Source organism: Zootoca vivipara, chromosome 12 (genome assembly GCF_963506605.1).
Source record: "Zootoca vivipara chromosome 12, rZooViv1.1, whole genome shotgun sequence".
NCBI lineage: Eukaryota > Metazoa > Chordata > Lepidosauria > Squamata > Lacertidae > Zootoca > Zootoca vivipara.
The window spans coordinates 30,986,349-31,000,166 of NC_083287.1; positions in this window are offsets into that span (position 1 = coordinate 30,986,349).

Consider the following 13,818-nt stretch of genomic DNA (forward strand, 5'->3'; position numbering starts at 1 on the left):
CTGTGTGAATGCATTTTACCATTTCCCCCCTTTTGCCTGCCCTGAATCTCAGTTGTTAAGTGTCACTGGTTGTGGTGATGTATTGATTCCTTGGAGCCGAATCTTAAAATACTGATCACTGATGCGCCAGTTAAGAGCCCTGGGTCATAAGGCTTATCATTTTGCCTGATGCTAGTTTAGCAGATGTCTTGTTGTTTTCACCAAAGATACTCCCCACCCCCACCCCCTTCCTCACACACACTGTCATGGAAGATGAATTGGCTTGAGATTGGCAACGCTGTCTGTTATCTGTCATATAAGCTGTACAGAAGCTTCAATCTCAGCGCAAACACCATCTCTCACTGGACTTAGACCCAGGTTTTTTTGGGGTTTTATTACACCTCCCTTGGTTTACCTGACTCTCTGAGCTGCAATTCCCTGCTATCTGTCAATATACCCAGCGAAAGGGATTGAGTAAGTATGATTGTCAATTGTTGTAGTATTTCCACCCCCACCCCAGCACGACCTTTTTAGTGTCTGTTGCTTTTCTTTAAACTAACAAACACACACACCTCTACACATACACACAGCAGGTGTAAAATACCTGTCTCTTAGTATTGATTCTAGAATTACCACTCTGTGTTTCCTGAAGGTACTGACAATTTAAAGACTGTAAAACAACCTATGCCTTCAGTCACACCTGTATCATCTGACTAAAATCAACTGGGCCACAGGGAAGTGGGCAATTAAGGGTGGGATGGAGGGCTCTGTGCTTGATAGCATTGCCAATATTTACATCTCCCGCACACCATCAAAACAACCTCGTCCTCTTGCTTCAAGGAGCACAGAGAAATAGAAAACATCATTATACATCCTCCAAGCAGGTGCCCTCCAGATTTGGACTACATTCCCACCATCCCTGACTGTTGGTCATGCTAGCCGGGGCTGCTGGGAGTTGGAGTCCAAGAATATCTGGAGGGCACCAGATTGAGGAAGGCTGCTCTGGCAGTTGATAAAAGGGGTAGGGGTGATAGGTTTCTTCCGCCCCCCCCCATCAGTCCCTTGGAGAATTGGCCAGTTTTGTAGTGTTTATAATCTGGGGACCAGTCAAGCAAAACAGGGAGGTGCCTTATCCAGTATCTCTTCAGGGTTTCAAACTGGGGATATTCCCAGCCCTGTCTGGAGATGCCAGGCATTGAACCTGGGGCTTTCTGCGTTCAAAACAGATGCTCTGTCACTGAGTGGCAACGCCTTCCCCATGCTTTCTCAATCTCTCTCTCTCTCTGGGTACTTTCCAAAAAGCATGCCTTTCTAGATAGGCCCCCAAATGAAGACAGAACTCATTTGAACTATGTGGAAAGTAATGTGGTTAAGTTAGTTGACATCTGAGCATTAGTCCTACAGCAGCTTGCCTGGCTTTTTCCAGAATGGCTGGCTAGTGACCAGCTTGTGAGTTTCAACAGTGCTTAAGGTTTCCCCGTTTTAATCCTGACGTTTAAGAATGAGTTTTAGAGTTACTCTAAAACGAGGCTGGGGTTTGGAAGGCAAGATTTGAACTCATTCCTTCACAGGCAGTGCTGTAACTTGGGGAGGAGCCAAAGGCTTTAAATTTGGGGTCTCTAGCATGGTGCCTGTGGGTGCCCTGGCACCCACTAACACCTTTCCTGGCACCTGCCCAGACCCCTGTCCCTGTACCTGCTGCCTTACTCTTCCGTGAAGGGTTATTTTTTTGGTCAACCCACCCCCTTTTCCTGCCTGTCATGAGAGTTCTGAGAGAGAGCTAGGTTTAGGTATGAAAAAGGCAGCTCTAACAGGTCCCACCCCACTGAAAGAGCCAGCAAATAACAGTAGACCTGCCCTCTAAAACAAGAGAGTTTCCACAATACTACCTGGCATCTGCATGATTTCATGGAAACTGTGACATATCTGTCGCCCGGGGAATAACTATTTTAGTAGAATGCAAATGGTGAGCAGCAGTTCAATTTGTCCAAAGTGATAAAAAGCCTAAGTGGTGAAAATAAGCCAGAACTGCTAGAAGACCTGCTTCTCTATCTAATTTCCACCCTGCCGTTTCAAACGAGCAAAGCTTTATAATGAGCTGGACATTGAAAGGAATCGCTCATGCACTCCAGAGGTGTGTAGTTCTCTATTACAGCAAGGGCCATTGAATCATACACATTATGGAGGAGCGGACACCACTGATTTGGTTGGAGGGGCAGCTATTTGAATAGACCCTAATCAAGTATCATAACTGATTGCATGTTCATTGTGGGAGGACCATAGCTCAGTAGTAACCACAGAGCATCTGCTATAGACACCAGATTCTGTCCCCCAGCATCTCTAGGTAGAGCCGGGAGAAATCCCTGCCTGAAGTCCTGGATTCCCCCTGCCAGTCAGTGCAGACAATTCTGGCCTAGATGGACCAGTGGTCTGATTCTGTTTACAGCAGCTTCCTATGTTCCTATTCCTTCTCTTGATCATTGGAAGCCCCAAGAACTGGCTTTAAAAGCAAACAAACACAGCTTTATATGAGTGGATTGCATTGCTGGGTATGTTGTAGCATTGCTGGCAGTGCCGTTACCTGACTAGATGGACAAATTTAAGAACACAAAAAGAGCCTACTGGATCAGGCCAATGGTCCATCCAGTCCTGTTCTTACAGTGGCTGGCCTGTAGGAGACCAGCAAGTAGAATTCGAGCACAAGAGCACCCTCCCCTCCTGTGGATTTGTTTCCAGCGACTGATTTTCATTTCTGCCTCCAACAGTAGCAACTGTTAGGAACCTTAAGAAGGGAGAATAAGAGGGGCCTTGAAGTTTCCCATCCACAGTTAGAACCTCGGTCACCTGGTCTCCCTCACTTCAATGAGATGTACTGTACTTTTCTTTATTTCTGAACATCTATACATGTTAGCCCATGCAAATTTTGTGCAAACAGGTATCCACTTTTTTTGTGATGCATTTCCTCTGTGCGTGTGTCTGCGATGTCTAAGTGGTCACCCTAATTGCTTCCTATAAGCAGGGGACCATTTTCTTAGGCACAATGGATAATTCTAATGTATGGGGAGCCATTCCTTTTACAGAGAACCAGGAAATCCTCGTACATATTAATCTTGGGGGTGGGTTCACACCTCTTTTCATCAACTCGTGACACAATCACTTGGAAATACATTCTGCCGAAATCAAAAGGGCCTATTTTCAAGCAAATGTGCCCTGAATGGCTAGACCGTTCATAGATACACCACAGGCTTCGAGCAAATGCCTTTTCTCTATGACTGGAAAAGTTCAACCACCCAAAATGTCTATTACTGTACTTTCTCAATTTGCCCCCACCCACTGCATTTGCCTAGCTTCCCATCAAACCCTTCTCCGGGTGGTGATATGCTCTTTCTGACTACTGTGGCTAAAGTATGCTCCCTGACAAATGATTTTACAAACTGTGTGCGTCGTTCCCCCCTCCCCCTGAAAATAGGCCCCTTTAGACAATAACCACAATGGCTTTTTATGTGAATATGTAAATAGGTTAAAAAGCGGATGCATCCACTACCATAGAGAATATTATTCCAGTGTTACACTTCAGAGCCTTTCAGAACAATTTGCTAACACTTTGTGCTCCTACCCAAAGTGCCAAAATTGCTCCGTTCATGCAATTTTTCAAACATTTCACCTGAGCAAGAAATAAAAAGGTCTGCCAATGGGACAGTCATTTAGGCTGCTTTAAGAAGTAAAAGGGAGCCTTCCCCACAGCTATTTTGGAGAAGGAAGAGCATGTTCTATGCTACCCCACTGCATGTTAGCACCTCTCCCAGTTCCATTATAGCATTGACATGATAGCATATTAATTGGTTGTAGCTGTTCCAACTCTTCCTTTTAAACTGTTTTATATTTTGGGAGAACTTCTGGGTACAGTATTAACATTTTATTGAAATATTCATATTTTCTATTCAGAGTACGTTTCCAATAAAAATGTGTTTTTATTGTTTCCTTTTGTGCATGGTTGAACACTTTTAAAAAAAGAAAGTGTGGTTACGCGCAGAAAAAGGGGTCCACTATACAACTTCAGAAAATTTTGAAGCATTATGCCATAGGTAGGGATAGTCAACATGGTCCCCTCCAGGCCAACTCCCATCATCCCTGACAATTGGCCATGTTGACTGAGGCTGATGCAAATAGGATTTCAGCAACATCTGGCGGAAACCACACTGGCACCCCCTGCCAAGCACATGTTGTTTAAACGCGCAAATTCTGTGCAATTCCTAATGTTCTAATCAGTGTGCCATTTTATTTGAAAGGGTTGCAACTTACAGAACCTCCAAGTGCCCCTATATTCCAGGGATGTCCCGTATTTAGAGAAGCTGTCCCAGTTTCTGATTTGATCCTGGAATGTCCCACTTTTCCTTAGGACATCCCTATTTTCATTGGAGAAATGTTGGAGGGTATGGAGTTATCTGGCCCCTATTTCATGAGGATAATTTTACTATTTATACCCCACACATCTTACTGCGTTGCCCCAGCCACTCTGGGCAGCTTCCAATGTATATAAAAACATAACAAAACATTAAACATTGTAAAAAAAACTTTCCTATACAGTGGTACCTCGGTTTATGAACACAATTGGTTCCGGAAGTCTGTTCATAAACTGAAGCGTTCATAAACTGAAGCGAACTTTCCCATTGAAAGTAATGGAAAGTGGATTAATCCGTTCCAGACGGTCTGCAGAGTAACCGTTCATAAACTGAAGCGAACTTTTCCATTGAAAGTAATGGAAAGTGGATTAATCCGTTCCAGACGGGTCCATGAAGTACTTAAACTGAAGCGTTCATAAACTGAAACATGGGTGTAATTGGTTCCGGAAGTCTGTTCATAAACTGAAGCGTTCATAAACTGAAGCGAACTTTCCCATTAAAAGTAATGGAAAGTGAATTAATCCGTTCCAGATGGGTCCGCGGCGTTCGTAAACCGAGGTGTTCATAAACCGAGGTTCCACTGTATAGGATTGAGATGGCTCGGGGTACAGATAACCCCATACCCTCCAACATTTCTCCAATGAAAATAGGGCACCCTAAGGAAAAGTGGGACATTCTGGGATCAAATAAAAAACCGGGATGGCTTTTCCAAATCAGGGGCGTTCCTGGAAAATAGGGACACTTGGAGGGTCTGCCATTGTCTTCACTGGAGCTCCAGTGAAACTGGAATTCAAGCCACTTAACCTAGGGCCTTTCCTCCTAATTCAGATGTGAAGGTTGGTTGTATTGCTTATGGTCAGTTGAAGAAAAGGCACTGTGGAGATCCAGATAGTCCCCCCCCCCTCCCCACAATTGCTTCTTATGTTGCCGGGCTCAGCCTGACATTCAAATACTGGTAGATAATGGTTTCTCTCTGTTACTCATTTTTCCAATCTTTGCCTCATTTCTGTAGCAGTTTGCAGTTATTTTTTTTATTATGAAAAAACCACAAAAAATTCTTAATCTTAACGATTTCTCCTGATAAACACATTTCTTATGTAGTTTTGACTAATCTACGGAATATACGTATATGGAATTTTGCAAACACCTTTTCCAAAATATAATGCACTTTTGTACATTATTCACTCATAGTCACTCGTATTCACATTTCCTCCTAATATATGATTTATTTATTTTTTGGCTACATTGATTGGTTGGAGAACTGCACCATATAATTAAGAGAATTGCAGTTTCTTGTTAAAACGTAAACATCTTTCTCCCCCATCCGTACACTTGAACAGATTTGGGCCCAAGCCTGGGGACCATTTACCAAATTAATTCTTGTATATATCCTGTGCTTGCCATGACTTCAGTGCCGTTAATAGTCTTGGAAAATCCCCCAAGGACAATGGTGTCCGTATAGCTCTGCGTTCTCTCAAGGCATTTGCTCCAGCAACAGAAGCTGGCTAGCTTCCTGTTTTTATTGCACATTAAACCTCCCACCATTCGCAGCCTCCAGAAGGAAGAGAAATTGTCTGGATGGCTCCTGGAAGCAGAGTGGCAGCAGCACATTTAGCTGACACGAAAGCCATCAGTCTCTTGCTTTATACGGTGTTTATAACGGAGCCATTCTGCTCCAATTCCACCTCCCTTATCATGCCATCATTCTTTATGGGAGTGATAGGTGTTCCCTAGCTCTTTCACTCTCTCTCTCTGCAATACGTCCCTGAAACTGATATTAGGACTTCCTGGTATTGGCCACTGTTGCCGCAGAAAGGTCTTATGCAGGGGTCAGCAAACTTTTTCAGCAGGGGGCTAGTCCACTGTGCCTCAGACCTTGTGGGGGGCCAGACTATATTTTTTTTGGGGGGGGGGATGAATGAATCCCTATGCCACACAAATAACCCAGACATGCATTTTAAATAAAAGGGCACATTCTACTCATGTAAAAACACGCTGATTCCCAGATTAATTAAATAAAAAACAGAGACCAATGTTGACTATAATATCAGTTTCACAGATGTGCATCCCTGTGAATGGTCTTCTAAGACATGCGAAGAATGGCTAACAATTTCAGTCAGTTTCTGGCTGGAGGAACTGGGGAAATAAATTTTGGTAGGGGGCCTGGGAGAAAGGTTGTACAGAAAGGAGTGACAGTCCAGAGGTCCAGGCAAACTGGGCCATGCTGAGGGATGCTGGGAAAAACTGAATATACCCAGCTCTGACTTCTGGACAAAGGACCTGGTGTGTGTGTGTGTGTGTGTGTGTGTGTGTGTGTGTGTTTAACAAATTACAATATTGCATAACTACTGAGCTGCACTCATAACCTGGCTTAATAAGCCTTTCAAGCCATTAGAAACAGCAAGCATATACAGTATGTTTTGTTTTCAAAAAGAAAGCATATAAATGTGAGTTTTCTTTCCCCACTTCTGTGCTTTCTTACCAGTCCTGTGGGCACAGTCCACATTTGCTCACTACCGCATTGAGAGCATGTGTATACACACACACACACACACACACACACACACACCCTCTTTGGTTACCCAAAGCACTCTTGAAACTCCAGCCTGCCTGTCTCTGTAGCAGGAAAAGCACCCAATATGTATTTTGTGTGGATAACCTAAGGTTAGAGAATTGTCCAGTAAGCATCCCCTTGGGTTGCCCCCTGCCTTGTAAAACACTGTGAGCAGGAGCGGAGGTGGGGGTGGGGGAAAGGCACAAAAAGGTGGGTGGAGAGCTGTTCACTTGGACACTGTTCCTCTAGGAATCACTTCCCTTGGAGTCACGATTAAGCTTATCTGTTCTTCATCCTGCCTGTATACCAGGCAATTTTCTTATTTGTGACGGTGGGAGGGAAGCAACAGCAGCCTTGGAAATAGCTGTAGATGCAACTGTAGACAGAAAGACACCCAAACATTTATTCGGCATTTACCTCAGATGCTAGCTATCTAGCTGTCAACCCTACCCACTTGGACTATAACCCTTTGAAACCCCAAAAGCTAACATCTAAATTCAGCAATGTCACCAGGTCATTTCAGATTCTGGATCTTACAAGGGAGGGACTCTTTAGATCAGGGCCAGAAACCTTTTTCAGCCTCAGGGCCTCATTTCCTCTTGGGTAGCCTTGCGGGTGCCACATACCAGTGGTAGGCAAAAGCGGGTGTCCTGTACCCATGGTACTTCTTGCTCTTGCCGCTTAGTGATGATTGCTTCATACATGACATCTGCTGTGTGGCGTCTGCCAATTTAGGACATTGTCACATTTTCCTAGAAGAGGTCAGAGAGTAGTGACCACCATTTTGTGATCAGGTGCTGCTAGACTCTGAGGAGGCAACAGCTAGGCCCTGCCCTCTGGAGTTGAGGCAGCTTTGTCCTTTGACTTGGTTTGGACTCAACATTTGAAGCAAGATATTCCCTTCCTTTCTTCTTCTTCTTCCTTCAACCCAGTCCTCCCCCTACCATGGCTGAAAACAGAAGCTTGATATTGTGACAAGATGGCCTCCGTCTCTTCCTTCATGCCACTCTACCTAGTTTAGCTCTCTGGGGAGCCACACAAATGGACAGAAGAGTGGGGCTGGCCAAGCACACAGTAGTCTCCATACTCCATTCAGGAAAGCAAGATGTATTGTCACATCCAAAATCACCAGGGAGAAGGTGCAGAGCAAGGCCAGTGAGTCAGACAGTCTGATAGGTGTGAGCTGGTCAGATAGATAAGCCTCAATACTTTTCAGAATATATAGGAAGCAATAGTTGTATCAACAAACCTGGATTCAAATTCAATATTTTAAAATGCTGTTGTTTTTAAAGGTCAGTCAGTTAACCAATCAACCAACCAATCAGTGAATATATATATCAATATATATTGCATGTTTGTCCTCCAAGTCAGGTTTGGGTTGTTTTTATGCTCGAACTCAAGGGAAAGCTATGGCCCACCAGATGTTGTTGGACTCGAATTACCCTCAGCCTCTCTCAGCATGGTCAGGGATGATGGGACCTGTAGTCTAGCAACATTTAGAGAGCCACAGGTTCCACATTCTTGCTTTAACCTATACAGATATGAGTAAACCCCACTATTTCTTAAAAAAAAAAAGAAAAGCATTCCTGTGAGAAATTCCCAGAGTGGTTTGGGAATCAATTCTTCTTCTTGGGAACTCTGGGAATTGTTGTTCTGTGAGGGAAACAGGGGTGTCCTAACAAGTCTCAGCAGTTTCCAGGATTCTTTGAGGGAAGCCATGACTGCTGGAAGTGATACGATACTATTTTAAATATATAAAGCAGGTGGGACCTAACAGGTTAAACTAGAGTGAGAAAATGAGAAATAAAAACTTTGAAACTACTTGGGAAAGCAAGGGGGCTGTAAAATGGCAACTGAAGAGGGAAATGATGAGGCAAATTACAAACCGTTTACAATAAATTACATCCTGATTATGATCAATTCTCTATGCTACAATTACATTTGGCCTATTTGTACCTAGCAAGTACATTTAAGTATGGTAACATATTGATAGCACAATATGCCAGAGCACCCCAAATTAATGGGTATTACCTTAAACAACCTTCTTTAAATAAGCCACTTGGAAAAAAATTACACCAGTTTATGGTGAAAACATGAACTTTTGTGTCAAGTGACAGGAATAATTGCATTTTGGAAGAAGATACCCATTTAAGAAACAGAAGATTAAAGTCACCAAAAGAGCAGCAGATAGTACATAACATTTGTTGGGTGTTTTTATATATATATATACAGTATATAAAAAACAAACTTGTTTGATCAGTTCTGCTGAAACTCTTGTAAGTTTTCCATAAACTCACAGATCCTAGGAATTGATGTCATATGCTGAAGAAACTTCTGAGGGAAAACATTCCCCCTTGTTGATGTAATCCTCACCTCAGATGGAGCAGGTATTATCCAGAGAAGGGCTTCGGCCAATGACCTGAGCATGTCATGCAGACAAATTGGTATGGAAGCATTTGCTTTTTCATGGTTCTTCTTACAGTTTTGTTACTCTTGTTCTGGAAATATTGTTTCCCACTTAGGGATGACTGAATGCATCCATTTTGGTTTCTCTCATTTCTCATTTTCCCATTCTTAAATTCAGTTCTCCACATTTCCAAATCAGCCTGTATTCATTTTATTTTTTTAAAGTCCTTGTGAAAATTTGCCAGCATTGAAATGCAAATCTATCCTAATTTGCACAGGTTTGTATGCAGTTTTACTTAATATACACATTTCTGCAAATCATTTCCCCCCCCCTAACATAACGTATTTTTGTATGCTGCTTTCATTAATACATGCATTTTTACGCACCCTTTACCCTAGGAAATACACATTTCCCACACACATTAATTACATGGCTGGAGAACAGCATTGCAAAATTCAGAGAAGGACGCCTGTTGAAGGATGGCTGTGTTTTGGAGCATGTATTGTTTCAGAAAGTGCAAATTAGGTGGGTTCTCCTTTAAATGTGAAGTGAATTTAATTTATTCTCATTTTTTAACCCATATGTAAATTGAACAAATAGATTGCTCAACTGCAGATCATCTGATTAACCATTTGGGTGTGGGTGGGTGTGGAAGCAGCAGCCCTAACAACTACAACAAACTTTCTGAGAGCCTTATGCTTTAAAAGAGGGGAGCAAACAGCAGAAGTGTGCTAAATGAAAAACCCTGGAGCAAAATGTTATTCCATTGCGTATCGGCTGCTCCACTGAAAAACCATCTTTGTCAGCTTTCATCAGAATGAAAATAAATGACCATTTTCCTCCCCGTGTCTAAACAAAAGACCTGAGGGAGTGGGGGAAACCTGTGCTCCTCATGAGTAACTCCAACAAAAGAAAGCCTGCAGATTGACAAATGACTTTCAGATCCCTGCATCAAGTATAATTTGGCACTAAGTACTAACATTTGAAAATCTGGATTCCTTGCAGTAGTGGCCTGTACAACAACAGACCCTTGGCAGGTTTGAAAAACTGCAGCGACCTTTAATTTAGAGAAATTATTACCAGTAAGAGAAAGCAGGCTGGTCATGTGCACTCCTCAAACTAAAGAGAGGGAAAAGGAAGAAAGAAAATAGAACCCAAAGTACATATTCTCCAGACCTGGCTCTGCTCTGAAGTTGATTTGTACCTCTCTCTCTAGCAGCTGTTCAAATAAGTAACTGCCCAGAGGAAACATGTATAATGCCTCAATAGTTTAATTTCTCACTGCGTCTCTCCAAAGTCCAAATGCAGACTCTTAGTAGAATGAACAAATAATGGATCGTTTACATGATGATTGGGAAACAATCCTTAGACTCTGAAGATCAGCAGAGTGAGGACATGACAAAATTATTGGCAAATGGTTGCACGGTTTGCGATTTGTAAGGATTTGCAGTCCTTATATGCTGCAGAGAGGCTTCAGATCACTGGCAAGTCTGCAGAATCTGCAATGAAAATGCATTACCGCTTCATGGCTGCATATGTACCCCCATGAGTTCCACGATGGAAGAAGGATCAGATATGAACTAACTAATGGGGAGGAAGCAAGAGTAAGAGTCAAAAAGATAATTTGAAAGAGGAAATGTACAGAGTTCAGATTTGCTCAGGGAATCTTGGGCTTCCATCCTATGTACTAACCTTATTGGGATTAAGCCAGGGTGGTGTAGTGGTTAGAGTGTTGGACTAAGACCCGGGAGACCAGGGTTCAAATCCCTACAGAGCCACGAAGCTCACTGGGAGACCTTAGGCCAATGACTCACTCTTAGCCTATCCTACCTTACAGGGTGGTTGTGAAGATAAACTGGAGATGGGCAGAACCATGTATGCCACCTTGAGCTCCATGGAAGAAAAGCAGAATATAAATTAAATTAAATTAAATTAAATATACTGGGTCTGGGTGCTTTGTACTGTACCATTATTCTACAATTGAGCACAGTGTTAGGCAGCTGCCCCCCTAAATCAAGTAAATAGTTAACTATTTCTATTTAACTGACCAATTGCATCATAGATATCTTGGTTCTGCCCCCCTAAAAAAAATCATGGCTACACCCATGTTGGGCATCTTTAAGCAAAATGAAATACAGGGTATTTGTCCCAGACTAAACGTTTGCAAGTCTCTTGCATTTCCAGTTAGATGTATCAGGTTGCAGGGCACGCGTGAACCCAAGGCCCTCCAGTTCTCATCTGCCCCAGCCAGCATGGCCAACGCAGTCAGAGAGGATGGGAGTTGCAGCCAGCTGGAGAGCTACATATTCCTCATCCCTGGAACAGACCATACTGGGCCAGATGACAAACAGTCCTCTGCAGATGGGAGAGTGTTGTGTTGTGGTGGCTCTCAACATGACACACACACCCCAGTCGGCGGAGTCACTGTTACCTACCAGCAAGGAGAGGGGAAGTCCTGGGGAGGTCAGCATGGTGCAAACAGAGCAGCAGAACTACTGGCTGCATTTGCACCATGCTGACATGCCTGTTGATGTCAACTCCTGCTCATCTTCCCAGTAAGCAGCACTGACTCAACGTTTGGAGGGTCAGGCGAGTGCTGCCACCTCGCCATGCCGTCCGCTAGTGCAAATAGTCTGTGTGGCAGATTTCTCCTGTTCCAATATCCTCCAATCTAGTCTCACACAGAGGGAATTAAACCTTTGATTCATTGAAAGAGGCCATTTTAGTTCTTATTCTACTATCCATGACAATGCTCGTTTCTAGCTTATGTCATATAATTCATACATTTGATACTGTCACTTACACATAAGGTGTGTGTATATATATATAATCTTGTGGAACTGCCAAAACCTTCCAGTATTGGAAAATGGACCCTTTGTGCAGAACGTTATTAACATCATTTGAAGGAGGACTGGGACCAAGGTGTGTTTCGAAAGGAGTTAGGCCCCCATAACTTGAATGGCTTTGTTTTCTTTTGGGTGTGCTTCTTTATGCCTTTTGCCTTTTGCGTTAGGCTGAATCGGCTTCTACTATTGCCTGCCTGCCTTCATTTTCTCCTGGTGGCAATGCCTTGCCTGGGCCTTGCTGCAATCACACGGATACACTGGTGACATGGTGACGGCGGCTTGAAAAATGCATTCTCTATGCCTAGGAAAAACCTGTATAAATATTCTCAATAAATAAATAACAGTTGTCATTTCCCAAATATGACAGTCTCCGGTTGCCTGGGCTTAAATTGAACGACATGTCATTTACCCTAATAGATGGGAATGCATGTACGGCCTGTCTGAGTGAGTTGCCTAATTCTTATTCACCTCAGCTGTGATCTCAGTCAGGGGGCTCCCGCTCTAGCAGGGTTTGGATGGATCAAATCGCAAGTAGAAAAATCTCGGTCAATTATAGAACCCTTAGGCTAAAAGGAAGGTGTCTTTCTTTCTTCTTTTCCGTCTTTCTTTCCTTCTTTCTTAAACCTCACAAAACATTGAATGCTCCTCCTATTCCTAAGCTTACTGAAGAAGCAAATCAATCTCCCATCTGTGGAATTTCTGGGAATATCTCTTCCCCCTGTAATTTAGCATGTCTCAATCCCCCCATCCTGATAATACAAGTGGTGGAGAATGGCTCCTAATCCTATCGGCATACCCCCTTGTCAGCACCTCTTTATTTCACTGCTTTAAAGGCTCAACATGTTTTGATTTACAATAAGCACTAAGATAACTGCAGGTGCCCTCTAAAAGCAAGGTTAACTCACCTGAGATGAATTTCTTTTCTTCCCCACAAAGCAGTACAAAAGCAGGAAATACAATTAATACAGGTGCTTCTCTGAAATGTAGGAAATGGCACTTACCCTTGATATGACATAAATCCTCATTAAATAAGCAGGCCCCAGTGCTTTGCTTTATATTTTCCTCTGTAGAGGAAAGGATTTAAGTTCTAAAAAACATATGAGAAGGGACGGAAAGCTCAAAGATTAGAAAAGTCATTTGTATTTTTTCCTCCCTGTCAGAGGTCCCCAGTGAGATTATTTTGGTTTTATTCCAGTACTGGAGCCCATATGCAATGATTATTTCAAGAATGGACATGAGGAGAATGTGGACCACAGATTCTACATAATAAACAAGATGTTAAATATATAGTAATTAACTGAATTCTGTTCGGATAAACTCCCCCCCCCATCAAGTAAATCACTAAAAATACTTAACTAACTGAAGTTCTCCCCCCCAACATGAAGCCTGCCCCCTCCCTAAATCCTGGCTTTGCCATGTGTCTGAGAAAGGAGGGCCTTCTCAGTGGTGGTGCCCCAACTTTGTAATGCTCTCTCCAGAACATTCATATACCATTTTGGCACCACATAAATGTCATTCCCATTCCCATCCCCTTTGCTTTTTAACTTTTAACTGGTGACAACCAGGCTTAGGGTTCTGACTCCTCCACCAAATTATGGAACCAGTGGAGGAACACTTCAGTCTCCCGGG